Genomic DNA, 8,405 nt, shown 5'->3' with positions numbered 1-8,405 from the left:
CTTCACACTGTTGCTCGTGCTATCTAGTATGTTCTCAAAGTGACACACTGTACACGGATACAGATATGAAGCAGAGATAATACTGTAATACAGCACTGCTTCCCAATCCTTTTTAGATGAAATCTCAGAGCCCTGTCAGATGAGCTCAAGTATACCTTAGCCACTCATCGTGTGTTCAAGGTATTATTAATGTCCTATCAACTGCATATTATTTAACCTTCTTAATCGTATTACAACATTGGTGCAATTGTCAACGATAGTCAGTTTGCATTCATACTACCACCACTTAAAGTGACAGCTGTTTCAACCATGTATCTACCCTTGGCTTACAATTTGAACTTGCATATGGATGTTAAAATGTATCAAATCTATATCAATATCTTACAGTAGAGCTTTTTTAACTTATTGAAGTAGTGCAGTGCAGCAAGTAGAGACCGACTGTGGGAGTCAGCAAAACCCTGAAGCCGGCCCGGTCATGAACTTGTCATGATCCACAACGTCACTCACGTTGACGAGTCGTAGGCACCGCTGCTACAGGGTGCCAGGCACGTGTATTCAAAATGTATTAATATTAAACATATTGCGTGTCCAAATGCAACACTACACTACCTTGGGCCTTTAACAATCCACATACCAAGTGTGAAGCCGGCGGTTATCGAGATATGTGAGCCTGAGACGGACATTTCTGGAATTGGTAGACAGATGAAGATCTCCATGTATCCACTGGCAACTGCAGAAGGATGTACCACGACCTGGGACTCACAGGTTTCACTGTCGTGGATTTTAGATATTAATTAATTGAAGTGTGTTTATGCACTGTGCCTTATGGCGGTGTAAATATCTATTCTTCCGTTACCACTTTACAGTCACTATAAAGTCCCCAATTAACCTAACAAGGAATTTGGTGTACCCGGAGAAAACCAACGCCAAACCGGTGAGAACATGCAAATTCCACACAGAAAGAACAGAGATTCAAACCTGAAACCTGAAAACCACTGCTCCACCATGCCACCAAGTTTGAAACGCATGAGGGTAATAATTAGGAATGAAACAGGAAAAACATGTCATCATTAAAAATAAGTGAAAAATAAGTCACGAAATATTCTAATCTGGAGTACAGGTCTCGGACAGAATGAAACAAACTGATGCCAACATAGCGGCTAATCAAAATTATGAACCAAATTCCATAAAGTAATAGCCTGTCAGTGTGCAATTAATGCTCGTGGTAATTTATTGATGCCCTTGCTCTTTGCACACCTGATGTTAACGCTCTTTGTATTCTCCATTTGGAATAGATGGATGCTGACGTCGGTTACTTTCCACTGACAGTGTAGCTTTTGGGGGAAATGAATAGCCTCAGCTCCTTTGGTGACACAGCAGTATCATTCTTCCTAAATGAAAGCACTTTCCCAAGTTCCTGCGCATCAGTCGAGCAAACAATCTCATTCACCGCGACGATAAGTAAAGCTGAAGTCGTGCATTCACACAAACGGCAGAGGGAGAATAACAGTTGTAGACTCGGGACGTATTAATCAGCCTTCTGAATGAACGAGCAAAGAAATGCCACAGCAGCTGCATGGAGTGATACTGCGGGAGAACTTTCCACTCCAATCATCGGCGAAGGACGGAGCGAGGAGGGAGTGAGTGAGCGAGCGAGCGGGGGGGGGGGGGAAGGGAGACAAAGATGAATTGGGGATGAGAAAGAGATACAGATTTGATAAATGAGAGGGGCGAGCGAGGGGGAATTATTAGGGAAAAAGGGAGAAAACAAGAGAATGCAGCGAAAAGACAGAAAAGGGGAGGAGAGGCTGGAGGAGGAGAACAAAAGACGGAGAGCACGATGTTGGATGGAACGACAGTTGGGAGAGTGAGCCGAGTTCAGACTTTCAAAGAGATGCAGCGCCTGACTAATTTGCAACCGCTGAGACCTCAACCAACCAAAGCCAATTTGTGCAGCACAAGGTGACCCTCGGGAGAGAGAGTCAGTGGTTGTGTGTGTGTGTGTGTGTGTGTGTGTGTGTGTGTGTGTGTGTGTGTGTGTGTGTGTGTGTGTGTGTGTGTGTGTGTGTGTGTGTGTGTGTGTGTGTGTGTGTGTGTGTGTGTGTGTGTGTGTGTGTGTGTGTGTGTGTGTGTGTGAGACCTAGGGAGAGAGACAGAGTGTTCCAATTTTTTTGATAAATCCTCATCAGCGCCGCTGTGAACAAACAAGTGCTGCTTCCACCTATCAAAAAGCCACACATGGGCATCCCAACACCCACACAGCCCTGCCTCCTCATCACGGGGGAAGATTAATGATCTCGCCGTTGTCTCCCGTAGATAACTGCCTCATCATCAGCCGAGCATCCCCCGGCTTGCTGATCAATCATCTTAATGTAAAAAGATAGACGCATTCGTCTGATGATTGCTCATTACGGCCCCGGTAAACTCCTCCCGTGCTAGTGCCGTGGTGTACACAGCATATCCATAACACAACCGAGGGCTTTTATTGGCCTTAAATGAGTCAAAGTGACCGGAGCTAGGTTAATTAAAGTGTGGAGTAGTTTCCATTTGTCATGATGCCTGCCAGAGGAGCCTCTGTCGCAGTTTATTGGGAACTCGCAGTCTGCGTGAAAACCTGCAGAGCCGCTTGATCAAAACGAATCATTTAGCGATCCAAATATGTCCGCCAAATCTGGAATTGTTCCTCACCAGACACAAAAGACTTGAATAATAGAGAAAGATGCAGATATGTTAGCGGGGGGGCACCAGAATATCAATTTACTCCTCTCAGCCTCTGATATCTTTTGATGAAGTCCTCTCCGCTGCAGAGTGTGTTGCACTCTCCTGCCTCGAAGGTGGAGACACATCTGACAAGAAAATAATGAGATCACTTCAATCAAATCTGCACAGAACTCGGGGAGTCTTGCCTCCATGTTGCATTATGTCATTCATATTGTGTTTTTTTACGGCTGGGCTGATAAGAGTGTGAATTTGGGGGGTGTGTGGCGAGGAATGAGGAACGCTGAATTAATGGAGTCAACAATTCCCCTGTGGCGCTTCTCTGATTATGCGTATACCCACTCTCACTCTGCAGGAAGATAAACAAAAACAGCCCAAAGCAGGCGGCACACACATACTGTATATACAGCACGCACACACTTGGAATGATAGCATATGTTTATGTGCATACATAAATATGCATAGGGACATACGTGCACATATAATGAGTTCTTGAACGTGTATAGGACATGAGCAGAGCCCAGAACATGCACACGCACTCACACATATTTTTTTTTACATGGTGATTCACCAACCTGCCAGTCTTCCTCGGGGTCTCCATCCGTATGACTCATCCCTCATCAAACAGTGGCCCTGTAGGAAAATCAACACACTCTCAAATATAGCCGCACAACGACGTGCACACACACACACGCACGTGCGCATTGGATGCGGACACAATCCCACACACAAAGGGCTTCCCTTCTCTTTATGCTTGTCAGGGATTTAATGCATGTAATGCCCAACTGGGGAGGGAAGCCCCTGGTAGTGTGTGTGCATGTGGGATGCGTGTCTTGTGTGTGTGTGCGTGTGTGCGTGCGTGCGTTAAGAGAAGGATCACATGCTCCGAGTGATGAGTCATACACAGGCTTGCTTGCCAGGGAGCGGCTGGCTGGCTGGTGGAAGGAGTTAGGCAGGAAACTCGTCAGCTATGCACCGCTGAGCTGGAGACTCCGGTGAGATTCATGCAAGACGCAGACTCTCTTGTTAACTGATGTTTGATTTGCACTTGGCTGCAAAGTGGCTGCTCTTCACATCGTACATGCTGTCCTGTTGTGGAAGCCGCCCCACACTTTGCAATCAGTGCCTTTAACAGGCAGTTTCACACCTCATTAGTTCGTTTAATGTATTGGAAGATGGATACAGATGGTTTTGTAGAGCGGCAGTTGCAGGATGGTCAAATCCACCACGGCCTTTTTCCTTTAGGTTATCTGCTTGTGATCGAAGCAGTTTCGAAGAGGGTTGAAGATTTATGGAAGTCACATTAATTTTACATTTGATTTTTAATTATTTTATCAACCCAATCTCACACATAATCTTCCCCCTCCACCCTGGCTTGGACTGCCACACACCCTCCTCCAACCACTGAACATTTGAAAATGTTTTATTTGCACTAGACTGTTTCTTTTTTTACTACTGTATTATCCCGCCTATAGTGTATTTATATATATTTATACATTTATTTGCTCATAGTGTATTCATCGTTCTTATAACATACAATATCTTAATACTGTAATATTCCATATATATTTCTTATTGTACAGATCTTATTTATTTACACATTCACTTTAAATATGCTCATACTCTGCACTTTTACTGCCTTCTTTTGCACTTCTGGTTAGATGCTAAACTGCAATTCGTTGTATAAGTACTTGTACTGTGCAATGACAATAAAGTTGAATCTAATCTAATCTAATCTAATCTAATCTAATCTAATCTAATCTAATCTAAAAACAGGTGGTACTGAACTTCACAGTTTAAGGTGTTGAGATATTAACAAGACTACATCTGCTGCATTGTTTTACTGAGCAGAACAAACATGAGCAGGGCTGCTATTTTTCCTGGACAGACACCAGAAATAAAAGTAGACCCATAAGATGTGTCTTATTTCAGGGGCTGCATCCTCCGTCCTGAAATGAGAAAGTCGGGTGAGAGCCATTCTGTGATCTCTGTCACCTGCTCGTCCCGCATTTATTGCTGTTGCCTAGTAACAGAGCTTGAAGTTGAATTCCCCTTGGTTGTTGAACTCCTGTACCGTTAGCTGTTTGGATGAGTTGAAGCATGATACTCAAGCTTTGGTCACCTCGTCGCTTGTCGGAGCCATTATCTCTTTGAAAAATGCTTCGAGACAGAAGTATGGATTCTGAAGAATGGGATTCTGGGACAGATCGGACGGAGATGGATCCACCCGTTGGAGCTTTCGTTTCTCAGGGATGGAAGGACATATTTGGAGAAGTCTTCCAAATGGGTCAGCCTCATGGTATTGAGATCCCACTGATACACGCTCCACATTGATTTATCCATGTCTCATCTATTATCATGGAGTAGGCTTGGTTCATGACTCATACTGCAGCCAGCTAACGGGACGATCAAGATGATTTCCCTCCACTTACATGTCGTCCATCTTTATATACAATCTAGGAGTGGACTGAATTTAGGGAGGCTTGAGAAATCCCAGTTAGCATGATGCAACCATGAAAAAAAGCCAAGCTGCAATAGAGAGAATTAACAACCATCATTCCCTTTGTGACAATAACCAGGACTTATAATGGGACTACGTTCTTAATATTGACAAACTGGTCTAATTTACATGAATTACAGAACCCATGCACACACTAGAGTTTTACCGTTCATTCTGTAATGATTCTTTGGTTGGTTGTCAACGCTGAAAACACTAATTGGCAAATATGGATACTTTGAGAGTGATAAACATGGAAAGCACATGATCTTTACGTGGGAGGGGGAGGTGGGGGGGAGTCACTGAGGGAAGACGCTGCAGTGGAGGGATTGTAATGATTAAAGGCTTTCTCCCTGACACAGAATCCACATCAAATGTCTTGAGCATGTTTCTATCCTCCCTCCATAGATCCATATGTGGAATGTAAAGTGAAGTTAAGCCATATGTAGTTAATGCCAGTGTGCATGTGTGTGCGTGTGGGTCTGTGTGTGTGTGCGTGTGTGTGTGTGTGTGTGTGTGTGTGTGTGTGTGTGTGTGTGTGTGTGTGTGTCTGTCCAAGTTAGGGGGAGATTGAAGAGATAAGCTGACAGATCAAGCGGGTAGAGAAATAAATGACCAAGAGGCATATGTGGTGTGTGTGCGTGTGTTTGTGTGAATGTGTGTGTGTGTGTGTGTTTGTCTGTGTGTGTTTGTCTATGTGTGTGTGTGTGTGTGTGTGTGTGTGTGAAGAGGTGCCAGCAGAAGGGACGCTTTGATGAAGCAGCTGTAGGCCATGGCAGCAGACCGATGAGACAGTCACTCATCACTGTGTTCTACCTTGGACCTCGGGGTGTGTCTGTGTGTGTGTGTCATTGTGTGTCCTGCAGTGTCCTACGCATGCTGTCCTCCCTAACTACCACTCTGGTGTACCTGAAACATGCATCTCATAACCCCCCTCCCTCCTCAGAGTTTGGCATTCTCCTCCACATCAGTCATCTCCTATCGCTGCCTGGTGCTGAGAAGGCTGTTCTCTTCCTTTTTCTATAAAGCCCCGGATTTTGACATCTGGTGGCCTAGATAAGCAGGAAACACACCGAGCACATCAGCTGATCTGTGAGACTGAAGGGGCGATTAAAGCACATAATCTACCTGATATATAATGAGGGGAAACCGCCCGGAACACAAAGGCAGAGAGACAGAAAGATAAGCGCTCGGAAATGAGAAGTGCGCGGTGCGGTGCACATCTGTCCTATACTGACAAAACCCTCACATCTTAAACGTTGTTGAAAGCGATTTAAAAGTGCACGTTTGCATGTGCACGGAGAGCATATGGACATGTGTATGTTTGTATATGTCTGTGTCAAGTTGTGTATGTGTATCTCCTATCTATATTGTGGATGTGCATGTGTATCACTGCGTTCTAAACCCCATTTTTGCTCCAGATGCATAATAATAAAAAAATAGAAAACGTGTATGACTCATAGCCTGGTGCTGTAGAATCACATTGATCTGAGTGTCCCTGATGAAGAACAAATGTGCGGAGACAGACAGAAACGAGAACCCCACGGAAGCAGTCGGTGACAATGCCGCCCGGTCGCCATGACAACCCGGCTCTGCTGCTCGGATCACCGAGGAACATCACGCTTTCCTTTAATGAGGCAAACTGGATCATTTTGTCCATCTACCTGTGTACCAAGTCGTCTTTCCTCCCATCCTCGTGCCTTTTACCACTCATGCACACTGAGCGAGGCGGAGGGAGGGAGGGAGGGAGGGATGGAGGAGAAGAGGTTATGACTGCAGTTTGTGTATTTACCTTGTGCAGTGCTGAGGAGGTATATTGCTCCTCTGTGCTCTGATGTGAGACTCGCGATAGACAAAGTGTAATAAAATTACCTCCACTAACTTCCTCACTCTGGCAGTGCAGTGACAAAGTCATGGCGACCTCCACACTTCTGTGCACAATGTTATGACAACACTATGTCAAACTAATGACGTGTAATTGATAATGTAATCCCACTCCAATAGTCTATGGTGCAGGTTTTAATTTATCGTAAAGAAATTATTTGACACAATTCCAAAGGGAGCCAAAGGACGGACATGAAGGTAAATCATACATAGTGCATCAAATATCACGCAGCCATAAAGCAGTGATATCATCTCAGTGCTGCTGTAGCTGTTGTTGTTGTTGTTGAATGATATTTAGTGCTTTTAAGAGTTTGCTTATGTCAAGGTTAATCAATGCAGGTTATTCCAGGCAAGCTAAATGCTACAGTTATAGTGTTTGAATAAATTTGGATAAAAAAAGATAGAAGAAAGAAAGTATCATATTGTATCGAAAGAGAGTTGAGGAATTAATGAAGTATCCATCTTGTATCATATTGTATCGTATCATATCGTAGGAAAGACAGTAAAAAGGATAGAATAATAATGGATAAATAAAGTTTTTTGTAACATAACATATCATATACCAAGAAAGAAAGAAGGAAAGAAACACACATGTCCTCTTTTGCCAGAGTCAAAGCTCATGGAAGTGGATAAGTATTAAAGAGCCCTCCACCAACTGTACCTTAGTACATCTGTGATATGACATTTGAAAAGACGGTTGAACAGGAAGAAAAGACAGTAAAATGGTCTGATTGATTACCTGGTTCAGAGAAGTTTGAAGCTGCAGCTAAATGATTTTCACATCGAGGTGGAATGAATGGAAACCAGTGGCAGCCTGGAAGGGGAGGGAGATAAATCATTCTCTCGTGTTCTATAGAAAATCAGCAGTAAAGTGAAGAATCTTTAAATCGTAGTTAAAGGGATAAATTGACCCAGAAATGGAAATTCACTCATTATCTCCTCACCACTATGCAGATGGTTAGTGTTTGAGTCCTCAAAACACTTTAGGAGTCTCAAGAGGTAATTTCAGGTACTGTCCGATGTGCTAACTTCCGCTAGCTTAGCAAATACATGAATGTCAGTGATATCGGACCCTTGGATGACACCACACGAGCAGCATACAGGCATGTTTTGTTTTTTCTGTTGTTTTATTACGTCTGAAGATTTGGTCACTACTTACTTCAATGTAGATAGATAGATTACTTTATTCATCCCCGAAGGGAAATTAAGTCGTCATAGCAGCCGGTATATTTGAACACAATAAAATACAATACAATAGAATAAAATAAAAAATATTGAGGTAGAAAGAATAAAAACAGAAACACAA

The sequence above is a fragment of the Limanda limanda genome, chromosome 18, assembly GCF_963576545.1.
Source record: "Limanda limanda chromosome 18, fLimLim1.1, whole genome shotgun sequence".
NCBI classification, from domain to species: Eukaryota; Metazoa; Chordata; class Actinopteri; order Pleuronectiformes; family Pleuronectidae; genus Limanda; species Limanda limanda.
This window is presented reverse-complemented; position numbering follows the sequence as displayed.